The 14,457-nt window shown below is 41.7% G+C and overlaps 1 pseudogene; it reads left to right on the forward strand.

Moving 5' to 3' along the window:
- Nucleotides 1-14,308: 14,308 nt before the first annotated feature.
- Nucleotides 14,309-14,427, forward strand: LOC116092634 (annotated as a pseudogene).
- Nucleotides 14,428-14,457: the final 30 nt, after the last annotated feature.

Genomic DNA, 14,457 nt, shown 5'->3' on the forward strand with positions numbered 1-14,457 from the left:
TTCTCAGAGCCAGGAATTACTCAGACTTCAAGGTTTCTGGAATTAAAAGGGGATTTTTGGTTTCTACATCAGGTCACCCATGACACAGGGCAACTTCTGTTCTTAAGTGGGATTAAAAAAATGCTTTTAAGAGGCATATTGAAAGGGCTCAGAAGATTTTGTGGACATCAAATAGTTTTTAAAAGACAATATTTTGATGGTTTAATTATAACAAAATAGGAAACATGCAGATTAAATTGACCCTAAAACACACATGGTTTTTAAAAATTAAAGGCGAAGAATTCTAACAAAATACAATATTTAGAATCTAAAACACATGAACAAAAGCCAAAAGGACTGATGGATTCCAAACACAGCAGCTGCTTAAGGTGATCTGCCATATAATAACCCATGGAGGCAACAGGATGCTTCTCTGTGTCACTCTAGACTTTCTGACCAACTGAGATCTCATTTACCAACTCAGTTTTACCTCTGAAAATGAATAAACAAGTGAAATTCTTTGTGTGATAAAATAGGTTGCTTTTGTTTGTTTGTTTTTGTTTTAAGCTTTGAATAAAATTGTGTTCTTTGAATTCCTTACAAAGACAGTCTTGTTACCAAGGAGTTGATATTTTACATTAAGGTATTTGGTTAGCTTCTTCTTTGTCAGGGACTTGGGTGTTACCATGAGTGATAGGATTAAGAAATATCAGTGTTTGTATCCCCATGATGTGATGGGGCCTCCTTTGTTCTACCGTAGAAGCCTTCATCAAATACTAATTTAGATTGACAGACATCTCTCCGCCTTGGAGTGAGGCTGGTGTCTCTTCTTCTCCTCAAGGCTCTTCCTTTGTGGGACACTGTGTAGGCCTACCCAACATATTAGAAACTTTCCCAAGGTACCTTGCTTCTTTGTTGGGGGAGTTTTGTCTGTGAGAATTTACTGGTGGGGGTCATAGATGCTAACACAAAAGTACATTTCTGCAGAGGGTGGGGCTTCTTAGGTAGTCCAGCAGTGTTTCCACTTAAATTCAGCTGGAGGGTAGGCCTGCTTCAGCGTCACGCTGGTGGATTTTTGCTTCCACCTTTTGTTGTCACCCTTCTCCTCTTGGAGGGTGACCAGAGACTTGACAATTTCTGAGTGGCACATTTTGTGAGAGTGTAGTCTTTGGGCCTCATCCAACACGGGGAAGGGTTTTCCTTGGCTTCTATACATGTTATCATGAGACCAACAAGATTTAGCAAACATGGGGCTGGGGAAATGCCTCAGTGGTTAAGAACACTCATTGCTCTTCCAGAGGATCTGAATTTAGTTTCCATCACCCATGGTTCAAAATTGAACCTACAGCTCCAGGCATCAGATACTTCTGGCCTCCACAGGCACCTGTACTCACATAATACGCCCATACACTAGTACATATACTTATATATAATTAAAAGGAATAAAAAATAACCTAAATGTAGCAATTTTTTTAAATTAAATGAACTCATGGTTCCCAGGACTTCTTTTCTCTCTTATTTCCCTCTGACCTTTAGATTTTGGCCAAGTGGGTCCTTACATCCTTGTTAGAATTTGGACACTTCATGAGACAGTTTTAGTTAACACTGATACTTTCCCTTGGCTTTTAAAACCTTTTGATATAAAGTTGAGTTAAGATAGCAGTCCATGGCATGTTACTGTAAGACCCAGAGTGAAGTCAGAGCATCAAGGGCTAGAACAGGGAGCTCACTCTTTGCTTGCCCCTGAGTATTGACAATGTGTGCTTCAGTACTTTCATTAATGAAATCCCGTGTTAGAGACTTTATGAGAATCTTGTCTACCTCGGCCCTAGGTAGTACACATGAATGTCTAAAATGAGATTTATTTCAGTACAATTCTAAAAAAATTAGGATGATATCTATTTTAAAGACTAAACTTAATTGGCCTTTAGCTTGAGGAAAAAAGAAACCATATGTTCTGAAAGTGAGTCATATGATGTCATTAATTTATCTTCAGTTTTAAAAAAAACCTGTAAGTTTAGTCAAATAGAATCACTTCTCCCAGTAGAGAACATCCTCACCTCCATGTTATACTTCTCTCCACAGAAGATAGACCAGTCTCACATGGAGTGACTGTGCACTCCACACCAGCCACCGAGACCTCTCGAGGCAAAGTGTGTGCCAGTTAGTAAAGTCATAACACTGCCCTTGGGGAAAACAATGCGCATGCTGGGTGAAGCCCCGCTGGAACCAGGGGTGTCCAGCTGGTAGGATGGTGACGACCAGCCTCAGTGAAAGAGAATCTGGACACAGAAGGAGTATTTTTCCACATCTGAGGATTCTGCTTCTGGTAACAAGCTCCTGTCAGCTAACTCTGAGCCTGGCCACTCGGCAGGAGCTTCGTTGTAAACCCTGGCAGGGTTTGGAAGAAGGTGGGACGCATGCATGAATATATCCCCTTCCTTTTCAGCCTGTTCTTTACGGAACATTTGCTGCCCTCTGGCCTTGGGAAACTCTTTTTGACTTGCTGGAAATAAATTGTGCCTTGTTTTGGTAATCAATAGCCCGTAGTATTGTTGTTCAGTGGGTACTGCAGACCCTTTATATCAAACCACTCAAAGTGTTGGTCAAAACCTTGCACTTCTGGAATGAGTTCAGGAGTCTGCTTAGATACCGAAATCTCTGTGAGGTTATGGCACAAAAGAGTATGAATTTCCCCTTACATAAACTTTATCATCAACACGGGCAAACACTAAAATGACCTTTATGTTCACTGCATAGTATAGTCTCCATGCTAAAAGAATGATCTCTAGGGAGCCTTTACCCACTGGATCAGATTATTTGGCATTCTCTAGTGTTGATTCCATCTACCTATTTTATAACTACAGTCATCATCTTTATTGAAAACATCCATACACATTTTGTCATCATGGGTTTTTGGAAAAATGAGAAAAACCGGTAGAAATATTTTCCTCTTGACTTTAGACATCTAAAATCTGAAATATGACAGTACTGTTGAAGACAAAGTCAAATTGAGAGAGTTAGAAGAGAGGGAAGCTGGAGTCTCTCATTGTTCAGAAATTCCTTTAAACCTGAAATGATAATTCATTTAAGCAAGTTTCTCTTATCTTGGTCCAATGTAGCTTCACATAATAAAAGTGGAATTTCTTCACCACAATTCCTTTTATGAATTGACACAGGCTAAGACTTGAGCATTTGGCTTGATGATTTTCTTAAAGAAGAAAAGTATCACTTAAAATAATTTCACATTCCAAAAGAGCTCACATAAATATTGTTCCTTGGGTCTGGTTTAGGAAATGTCTAATAAAGGATCTAGTGAACTAAGTGGTACACTGAAGAGTCTTGAAAATCTAACTATATTGAATATGAGCAGAAAGCCCCTGGTATCTATCCAGCAAATCCCAGTATAGAGGAAATATCGATTAAAACCACAATAATATCAAAGCACAATTTTTGTGAATTTTGACTAAGAGCAATTGGTCAGTTGCTATTTTGAAGAGAATCTAAGTTGAGTTTTCACATCAAGTTACTAACAATAATAACATAAAGCAAAATTCCCATGCAGAGACCAGCAATGAACTGTCTCACAGCAGATTCATTTATTTATTTACTGTCTAGCCCTCAGTCGGGCAATCAGCTGAACTGGTAGGTTTGAGTCATCATTTGTCATGTATGGAGCCAGGTTGCCATAGCAAGCTTTCTACTGCATAAATCAGAATTCTGTGGAAAAACAGACCATGACACTGGCACACACCTGAGCTGGGGAAACACTTATGTGTGCGCTGTCAAAGAGGGAGAAGTGATGGGAGGAAAGGTAGCCCTGTGAAGAAGGGGGCACAAGCTTGTTCTGGATCTGTCTTGCCACCATCAGATGCACCTTTCCCAAGATGGGCTCTGTCAGAAAGATGCCCCTCTAAGGAAAAACAGCCAGACTTCTGAGAGAGATCTGGAAGGGTTCTAATGAAGCAAAACTCCCTCCACATTATGAAGATACATTGGACTTTGCCTGATGTCATGCAGAATGTCATTCAATAATAAATTCAAGTGTCAAGAAAGAAAAAAATGTTTTTTCTAAAAAATTCAGTTGATTTCATGAATATTTAATAATTGCTCATTGCGCTAATTATGAAGAAATCAATTTAACTTTAAATCTCACCCCTCGAAAGACAAAAGTTAGATAGAATTCCAATCATTTAAAATCAAGCCTAGTGGAATAATTTATGCGCACTGCCTGTTTTAAACAATGGATGGGAAAATCCAAGACATTGCCTGTTGGATTTTTACATCCAATTGTACATAGGCACAGGGAGCTAGGAAATTATTAGGAGCAGATCAGGTAGAACGCTTGCTTCGTGTGCAGGACTCCCTGTGATTTGTTCTTCTGCACAGCACAAAACTGGGTGTAAGCGGATCAGGATGGGAGAAGGGAATCCGGAAGCCTAAGGTCATATTGAGTTTGAGGATAGCCTGGGCTACATGAGACCTTTAAAAAATGAGAGAGTTGTGTATCACATTAAGGAGCATGGAGTGTATGTTTTCTAGTCAATAGAGGGCAGTGGGTGTGTTCCATTGATTAGGGCTGATTCTCTCACCCGAGAGCATCTGGTGGTGAGGAGGTTTAAACATGAAAAGTCCGTCTGCCAGCTGCAGCTTCATGAACATTGCAGACTCATCTGCAGAACAGACAATCTATTTCACGTGTGGAAAAGGGCAAGAGGGGACTCCCTCGGTGAGGTAAAACACATCTCCCCTCGGATTCCAAAGACCTAAGAGAGCTCATCTTTCCCCCTCCCTTATCTTTTTCTCTTGGCCTGTCTTATGTGAAGACGCTGCCCTGGTTTATGTCTTTGGCACTCTCTTTCATCCAGTGGAATTTGTGCTGTGTCTTAAGAGATCTTCTGAACCATAAGTAGCATATTAATTAATTATTGAGTTAGTGAAACAAATTGCACATCAGTGTATTTTATAATTATTCTCCAATTAGATTTGGTTTATCGAGTTAGAGGAGAATGGGATTTCTGGCTAGGCTAGAGAGAACAGCATGCAGGGCTGTGTTCTGAACTGGTAATCGTTTTGAGCTTTCCTATTTAATAAACACAAGCAGCACATGTATGTGCAGCAGCTGGAAGGGTGTGGAGGGAGCAGAATCCCAAGAATCACATGGCCTGTTCCTTCTTTGCAAGTCTTCTCCCACATTTTGGAAAGACTACAGCTTAAATGCAAGAGCAGGCAATGGCCTGGAGGAGAAGACACGTGGTGGGAGACAAGGAGAGGGGCTGATGTGTTATTAGCAGAGCGTCGATAACACAAGTGTCAGGATTTGAACTGTGTCGGATGCTAGAACAATCTGGGGCTCAGGCTGTAAGGGAAGGAGTCTAGACATCACAACGAACACTATATCCAAATGGTCACATTCCCTGAAGACCCCATTTGAAAAACAATCACCCAAGAGTTCCTTGCACATGGTGACTCTGTTATCTTCATGGTCCCAGGAGTGGGTTTAATGTGCATGCTGCTGAGATGTTTAGTTTCTAGCTTCGGACTCTGTTCACTTGTGTATTGTTCCATAGAGAGAGCAAGGCCGTCCATACTTAGCAACATCCCAGCCACTCTTGCCACAAGTTCCTTTCAAAAGTCACCTTCAGGGAAGTAACTTCACCTCACTCCAGGAGCTTTTGCCCAGCCATGATTGTTTTTGAATATTCAAAATGCCTTCCTGGGATCTTCCTCAGCACAGCCCACTCTGCCTGCTCCTCTACCCTCTCTCCACTTTCTCTTGTCCTCTCCGGCCTTCAGTGTCTAACACAAGCTCTGTCTCCACCTCTGGAAGCCACCACACTTCCTCTATCTTCAGAGGCCACAGGGCTTCCTTCTGAACCGGTTTGTCAGCTGACTATATGCGATTGTTTAGACCATTGTTGATAATGCTTCTAACTGTTAAGGCTCTATTACTTGTCTCTTGGAAGTCAGTTCTTTAAGAAGAGTAGTTTCTAATACTCCCATGGACCCTTCATGAGTGTACAGTATACAGTTAGAGCTCAATAAATGTACAATAACTAATTGCTAAACAACAGCAAAAACAAAAGGGAAAAAGTACCACAAAAATTTAGGAAACATTCCGTTCATACCTTTCACTGCTTTTTTACTAATAATATACTTATTACATTTAATTATTTAATTTGGTAGATGCTAACCTAAAATATAAACAAATCATCAGCTTCTTAAGAAGAGCATTTGATTTGTATTAAGAAGGGGTTAAACCATATGAACTGTTTTATTTCTTGGCACACATTTCTCCTAAAATGAAATGGGACAATATTAGTTTGAAGAAGTTACTAATTTTCATCACATTGTTTTGCAGTTATCTGCTTCCTTTGCTCATTTAATAACTAGATATCTCAGAAACACACTAAATGTATGCCAGGAGTCATAAAGGTAAGTCAAACACTCCCAATTGAAATATATACTAAAAGCAAAGAGGGGTCATATGGCCTTTCTGGTCCCTCCCACAGAGAAGTATCCCATGTATGACTTTTTCCAGTGACAGTCATTTGCTGCTCCTGCTGTCCCTTTCCATGCTCGTACTGGGCAGGAGCCTCGGGTGTTCATCTGTTTAATCACCATCCCCAGTGCAGCATGCAGTGTGCAGCTAGAGGCAGCTAAGTGGTTAACTGAGATTCAGGGACCCAGCCAAACTAAAAAGCAGCGTGTTCACCAAGCCGCCTTCTTTCCCCACTATTTTCTCTGGAGCAATCCCAGCTCTAATTAAAATGTAATATTCTCCTTATGTGATTCTTTGGAAAAGTTTGTGGAATGACCACATAATGCAGACCAGGTTTCCCAGCTGTTCCCTGGCTTGGCTGCTATTCTCATGCACTTCTCCACACCCCAGCTTCTCTTCTATATACTTACCATATGACCTCCCCTCCCCTCCCACTTCTCCCCTGCTGTCTCCCATATACTATACATAACTTCCTGACTCGTATTGTTGTGCCTTTGGTGTAGAAGAGCCATTACTGAAGTGCAGAGGGCCAAGAAAAAAGTAATACTGCCCCACAGAGCACTCGAACGCCATTTACAATGGAAAGAACAACTTTGAACTGCTTCCAAAATAAGAGGCATTTAAAATCACTTCTGTTTGCTGTTGAGATGGATTTTGCAGTAACCTTTCCAAACCTCCTTCCTCTGAATGGTTTTTAGTCCACAGAGTGGCTTTCTCAATGAAAATTTAAAATGGTGCCCATTTGAACATGACATACACCACAAAAGGCAATTTCCCAACACGCTGACAGTCACTCATGAAACCAGGGTCTGCTGTCCCATCTCAATGATGATTATATAAACATGGAGATATTACGAAACACTGCTTCAAACACAGGATTAATAAAAGCAGACTCTGGGGCATATGTCTGATAAAGGTATCACTTAGCACAGCTCTGTGACTTCAATTTCCCACGTCTGTCCTCACACACATTTTTCTGTAAACCTTTTAGCTGTTTCATCCAGCTTCATCAAATGTTATGAGGATTTCTCAACCAGCACTTACAAAACAGCATTCTGTAAGTGAAATCCACGAGTCTCGTTCCACATTGGTTTTGATCTGCCTGGGTTTCTTTTAAAAATAAGTTATCATTCAATAAGTTATGGTTCAAGAGCTAATGTTTTGAAGTTGTAATAACCCATTCACAAATTTAGATTCTCTGCTTATGCTGAGAGATCATTTGGTGTGGACCTGTCATGGCCCACAGCTGAGTGGATCACATGACAGGAACAAGGCTCTCCCCAGAGCTTCTGCCTCCATCCATTCTTTCCCACCACTCACTTGGCATTTTAATTTAACATTTTGGGTTGTAACGTCATGGGTTCAAGTATTTTATAGACAGAAACTTGGCCACACAATGGTATTAAGCCATATGTTCCTGTTCATCTTGAAATCTGAATTCTTTTACCATAGAGTATTTCCCACTTACCTAGATTCTTGACCCAGGTCTCCAAGGAAACCGCTGCCTATCACACAGCATATCCAAGGTATGATGAGAAAAAGCTTCGGACACATGAATCCCTGATCCACATCCAATTGTGTAATGCTGAGAGTATGGCTTAAATGTCTGGTTTCCAGAATCCATATCAATAAAATATAAGCCCCCCCGCCTCACTTGCTGATTCTCATCAGGGAAGCTTGTTGAAACATGGAGCTGGTCCCTCCCAGAGTTTCTGACACATTAGGTCTAGGCTGGGCCTTAGGCACATGCATTTCTCACAAGTTCCCAGGGGATGCTGCAGACCCAGGCCCACACACTGAGAACTACTATCTGGCCTAATTGCTGTAGATTGCAGGCTATAGTTACATGAAACACAGGACCACAGTGAACTAGTCTTTTGGATGGAAAGAAAAGAAGTTGTTTATTTTGTTAGCAATTTGGCATATTATTGCATTTGATAGGTTATACAAGTGAGGAATCCAGACAATTATTTCTTTTCTGAAATCAGTATGTTTTTGTAAAGCAAAACGGAAAATTCAGACCTCAAACTTATTTTGGTCTTGCTCAGAGCTCTTACTCTCCCATCTATACACAAGAAGAACCAATAGTTTTGTTGGAAGACATTAGAAGGAAAGGGAGGGGGCAAAGAATCATCTTGGATAGATTGGATCACATTCTAACCATCCCTCATCCCTCCATGCTCCTCCTGGGCTTAAAGTCCAAACCAGGTACCTCCAGTGACTTCAAGGAACACAGCAGTCTGTGGTCCAATGGGTGTTTGTCTACCTCTTCTCTTTTCTCTCTCTTCCTTCAGTTATGGGTAACAAGAACTAGGATGACCTCACAGCAGACTCAAAAATGATGGGCATGGGTCTCATATGGATTTAAAATCATCAAATAAGCCATGGTGGCTAACACCTGTAATCTCAGTGCTTGAGGTGGTGAGGCAAGAGGATCCCCTGTGCATCTGAAGCTAGCCAGAACTCTCTGGTAAGCACCAGGTCACCTTAAGCTACAAGAGTGAGACTCAATCTGAAATTAAGTAAGTGAATAAATAAATAATTAAATAAGGAAGATCATTGAATAAATATGATGTTCTTCCCTCAAATCACCTACTCATTTTTATTTCTTTTTCCTCCCCCAACCAACCTTTCTGTTTTCCTGTTTCCTTCTTCCTACCCTGCATTTGGGCATAAAATATCTCAGGAAAACAGCACATGTTTTGTGATTCAGAAAACTCATATCCCCTTAGGGACTGAGAGACTCTAGAACCCAATCCATCTTGTCTTATACACAAGACAAAGTGGTTGCAGTGCAGCAATCAAGGCTGTTCCACTCACGAGAACCTCCCTGGTGCAAATGCAACAACTAGAGGCTAAATATATACTATCCAGAGTGTAATGCATTATGCTTAATTAAAAATGCATGAATCTCTAATTTTCGAATGGTTTGACCAATACATTACACTCTGCTTCCTCCTGTACTTGGCCTTGTGGGATCTTAACACCTCTCTGGGAGGGAGAACCGGGCTGCCCAGTGTCAACTGTAGGGGATTTGAAGAGGAGTGCAAGGGAGTGGGGGTAGCCATGGGTGTTAGCTTCTGATAGTTATGGAGAAAACCTTGGCCTTGAGACTTGGGGAAAGCTTTGAAACCTAAGACCAGGCTGAGGCAGCAACCTGGGCTATGTGACCACAATAGTTCCTTTCAGGATGGTGATTTTGCGAATTTTTGTATTATGTTGCTTCCCAGCACCCCAGACGCTTATAAAGCATCACGTAGAGTCTTCACTGCAGAGTTAACTGCCATGCAGTCTTTTATGAGCAATTCTAATAAAAATATCCACTCCAGAGAAGCAGAGACCATCAGAGTCAAAATGCCTATGACTTAGAGCAACCTTTGAGATGGGAACTCTCAACTGGTATTCAAATTTAAATACTGCATCATAATTCAGGATGCTAAATCAGTGTGTAAACGGGATCAATACCCAGTAAAACGACAAGCTGGGCTGCCATGGACCACACAGCTCTCTTTCTTTCCCATCCAAATGCTCTGACTTGTCTCCAAGTCTGCTCGACACTGCTTCATTTGACATTACTTAGTCCATAAAACTTTACACATTCATAATGGGCAATGATAAGACTGGGCAGTTACAGTGGCATAAAAATGGGAGAACGGAGTTACCAGACCATCAAATATGTACATCATTTTCTAGCCAAATGCCTTATTAATGACAAATCAGCAGTCCCAAATTAACAGAGATGTGATAAAATATCTACTCACTGAGAGAGTTTCATCACAAAGTATACTTACAGACTCAAACTGAGGAGATCCGATAACTCCCCACATCATCTGTAGCTTGTGAATGTTTAATTTGTGATAGACAAATGAATGAGAGGTGTTTTAAGAATGTTGGAGTAGACTAATTTTGCTTAGCTATACCAAGTTGGTTTGTAAAACTCTCTAAGGATCGATGGCATTTCTCTTGTGTCTTCAGAAGTGAAAGGTACAAGCAAGACTTTCCTGTGGATATGTACATGAGTGTAGATTCTGTAGCACATTTGATGTTGTCAGATGATGTAGTATATTAGAGAGGTATTGAAGAACGGCACAGAAAGCAATCAGGGTGGTGGCGGGGAGGGGGACAGGTCTATTTGCATCAAAAATGTTAGTAGGAAGGAATTACTGTCTTAGTTTGGGTTTCCATTGTTGTGAAGAGACATCATGATCATGGCAACTCTTTTAAAGGAAAACACTCCATTGAGGCTGGCTTACAGTTCAGAAGCTCTAGTCCATTATGCTCATGGTGGGAATCATTGCAGCATGCAGGCAGCATGGCACTTGAGAAGTAGCTGAAAGTTCTACATCTGCATTGGTAGGCAGAAAGGAGGAGGAGGGGGAGGGTAGAAGGGGGAGAAGGAGACAGAGAGAGGGAGAGATAGATAGATAGATAGATAGATAGATAGATAGATAGATAGACAGATAGATAGAGAAAACCTAGCTTGAACATTAGAAACCTCAAAAGCCTACCCCCAGTGACACACTTCCTCCAACAAATCCACACCTATTCCACTAAGACCACATCTCCTGAAAGTGCCATATCTTGGTGACCAAGCACTTAAATCTATGAGTCTATGGTGGGTATTCCTGGTCAAACCACCACAATTGCTTTATTCATTTGAGATCGTCTCTTGCATCCTAGGCTGGCCTTGAACTCACTATGCTGAGGAAGACCTTGAACTTCTAATCCTCCTTCTTACTTGCCCTTAGTGTTGAGGTTACAGGCATATACACTAGATCTGGTTTACATGGTGTTGGGAATTAAATCCGAGGCTCTGTGCATGTTCTATTGACAGCTATATCCCCAAACTAGAAGAGATCTTCTCACTGAACTATTTTCCTTTTTCTTTCATGCTCAGTTGCAAAGTCAATCAATGGCTCTTGGCAAGACCTGGAAGCTTCCGGAAACATGGATTTAGTGGGGAGGTATCCATATTCTGGTCGAATAGTGTCTTTTCTAACTTGACGGTAGCAGATTGACAGCTCTTTGGAGGTTTACACTAACTGCCCAACTCATCCTTCAGTTGTTTATGCCTCTATCAAGAACGAAATGTAATGTAATAGCCACAATGCAGGCAGAAACTCAGATAAGCCCATTTTTATAAGCTCACCAAGGGAGTAATTTTCTCTATCTTATAATGGTATTTCAGGGTGTTCTTTGATCTGTGTTGGGTTCAAAGTCTCAGAACACGAACTCTGCTATCCTGAAAACTGTGCCGGAGAATATTCTTCACCAACTCCTCTCCATCCTGAGATATGTTTAGTGTCTCTCTCTTCACTCTGAGTACCTCAAAGCATGCTTCACTCAGGACTCTCACACAGTGAGTGTTCAGCACAACATCACGATACTGAATCCTATGAAGTTTTGCATAACCTTTCAAGGCATACGTCTGGATCTTTCTCATGAAACACAGCCAACTTTATAAGAATTTTAACCAGAAAAGAAAAAGAAAGGAGGAAGGAAGAAAGAACAAAAATGAGTTGACTTCATGTTCAAAGACATGGACATCATGAACAGACTTGTGTTCAGGCCAAGTCAACATCACTAATCCTGCCCCAACAACTATAAATTCAGAAGTCGTCACCACATAAAGTGCCTCATGCACAAATACTTGAACTCTGACTCCTTTCAACAGTCTTACCAGGGCTGCTCGCCACAGCTTTGTCACATTTTTGGCTGTTGGTATTATAATGTCATACATGACAAGCTCAACTACAATTGTGGCCAAACATAACTCCACAACACCTTCTGTCATATGACATGTGGCACACCCAAGGGACCTCCCTGCAAAGTCTCGGCTCTCCCGGGCCTTTCTTTCTCCATTAGAATGAGGAGGTCTGCAATCAATGTCTGCAAAGCACAGACATGTGGATAATTAGCCATCCCTTCTGTTCAGCTGTAACGTACATTCCCTCCATGGAGGGAAAACGGAGAAACGGGGAAAACTCAAGGCCTAGAGACCCACGTTTCATTTGGAACACTAGGGGTTCTTGGAGGAGATCATTAAAGTGTGGCTTGAAATATTTTCCTTTTCTCATCAAGTCACTAGCTCTGTAATTGATGTCATAAAAAATATCTGTGTTCAGTTGCAGTGGGTTCCTTGGGTCCCTTCAAGTTATCAATTATTCACATCCCAGTGAGAAGAGAGGAAGTTGTAAAGCAAGGACCCAAAATGCCGAGAACTGTGAGGGTGGCCTCGTTAATCTTGAGCATCGCGCCTACGAAGAGGATGCTAGACTCTGCTCGGAAAGTCCTTTTTCCAGTCTCTGTCATTCATTATCTGTGTGGGTTTTATTGCTTCTCCTCATAAACAGGCTCATTGGGCTTTTTGTTTGTTCATATCTGCCACAATTTATACTCTTACGGATGAGGGGGAGAAAATGAAAACCAAAACAAAACACCAGTGGTTTCAGCTTCCATAAACCCTTTTTCTCTGGATTTCCTGGGTATTGGCCATTTCCTTCCTGATCCTATGACAGCTGGAAATGCTTCGTCACCTACTGGTGTCCACATGCTTCAGATTCTAGAGAAAGTTACATTCGCAAGCAGCATGATTCCATTGGTATTAGAGAGCTTAATTCTATTCTTTTTTCCTGTTTTAATTTCCCTGCCCAGTTTCTTCCACAGTCACATTCTGGCAGGATCTGACAGTCACACTCCTAACTCGTCCTTGGGGGAGAAGCAACAGAAAATATTTAGTGATCAATCACCAGGCCCTACTGGCCATTATTCCTTTAGTGACATGAGAAGAACTCTTGGCCCCCACACCACACACAGCCTTTCCATGGTTAAGAACTTTATGGTATTGCTAGTAAAATCTGATCTTGTGCCTTGTGCCAACTCATTAGTTTCAGGCTTCTTTGGGATTGTCCTTTTACAGGCCTCATTGTAACAACTGGAGACAGTTTCTGGGATCAGTCATCCCTAAACTCGACAGTGCAGCAGGCCTCGGCCTGTTTTCCATCATCCAAGAGCAGATAGGGATCTCCGAGAGTCTGTTCCTAATCTCCAATCTACAGAATAAACATCGAGTTGCTATCAATGAGATGACAAGCAAGTGACTGGTTTGGAGAGTGACAAGGTGGCTCTGTTTGAAGGATGGAAGAGGGCATATTATCTATGGGTCTCCACCTTGACGAAAGGGAAGTTTTAAGTACGGGAGGGCCTTACTGGTTAGACAGCACAGCAATCTTGGTTAGCGCTGCAGTTGCGTGTTCTATATTTACTGTTCCCTAGATGTTTAAGCCTCTAAATTGACACAGGCACATGGGGAGATTCTGCCAATATCAAGATCCTGAAAACCTCAGCAACTTGATTAACTTTGGAGACTTACAGTCTCATTCGCCAACAAGTATTGTGCCTTCCAGACGTTCACAACATACCATGGCAAGAGAGATAACTAATACCCCTCTCTCACCTTCATTTCCGGTGAGGGACTGTTTGGAGTATAAGGGGACATGTTCATTTAATGCATCTGCAAGGAAGGAGGAAAGAACATTTTGCAAAGCGATTAAAAGCTACCGAAGCAATTAAGTTCTAGGATGAAAGATTTGGGGGCCACCGGATCTCAGCTGGATGCCCCAGTTCTCATACCAATGGAAGGATATCTTGTGGCCAGCTGTTAAGGAGGCAGGAGGAGGGTGCCAGGAAGAGGAAAAGGAGATGGGTTGACATAAAGAAAGAACTAACCTGCCCGTGATTCTGACCAGCAGCTGGTGGTATTCGATGACTCTTGATAAAATGTGCTTCTGTCAAGGACAAAGCAAATTCAGACTAAGAAGCCTCTGCTCCTACGGCCGTACCACCCTGAACGTGCCCGATCTCGTCTGATCTCGGAAGCTAAGCAGAGTTGGGCCTGGTTAGTACTTGGATGAGAGACTGCCTGGGAATACCAGGTGCTATAGGCTAAAAGAAGAAGAAGAAGAAGAAGAAGAAGA

This window comes from Mastomys coucha, unplaced genomic scaffold (assembly GCF_008632895.1).
Source record: "Mastomys coucha isolate ucsf_1 unplaced genomic scaffold, UCSF_Mcou_1 pScaffold15, whole genome shotgun sequence".
In the NCBI taxonomy this organism is placed as follows: Eukaryota; Metazoa; Chordata; class Mammalia; order Rodentia; family Muridae; genus Mastomys; species Mastomys coucha.